The 346-nt window shown below is 52.6% G+C and overlaps 1 long non-coding RNA gene across 2 annotated transcripts in view; it reads left to right on the top strand.

The window, feature by feature from the left end:
* The window catches only part of LOC116640066, a 10221-nt gene that overhangs the window by 7226 nt on the left and 2649 nt on the right, over positions 1-346 (top strand). The window lies entirely within an intron of this gene.

Genomic DNA, 346 nt, shown 5'->3' on the forward strand with positions numbered 1-346 from the left:
AGATGGGTAGGTAGGCGGATGATGGCTGGCTGGATGGATGGATGGGTAGGTAGGTGAATGGATGGATGGATGGGTAGGTAGGTGGATGGATGGATGACTGGATGGATGAATGGATGGGTAGGTAGGTGGATGGATGGATGACTGGATGGATGAATGGATGGATGGATGGGTAGGTAGGTGGATGATGGATGGCTGTCTGGATGGATGGCTAGATGGATGGATGGGTAGGTAGGTGGATGATGGATGGCTGGCTGGATGGATGGCTGAATGGATGGATGGGTAGGTAGGTGGATGGATGGATGACTGGATGGATGGCTGAATGGATGGATGGGTAGGTAGGTGGATG

This window comes from Phoca vitulina, unplaced genomic scaffold (assembly GCF_004348235.1).
Source record: "Phoca vitulina isolate PV1807 unplaced genomic scaffold, GSC_HSeal_1.0 scaffold19, whole genome shotgun sequence".
Lineage (NCBI taxonomy): Eukaryota > Metazoa > Chordata > Mammalia > Carnivora > Phocidae > Phoca > Phoca vitulina.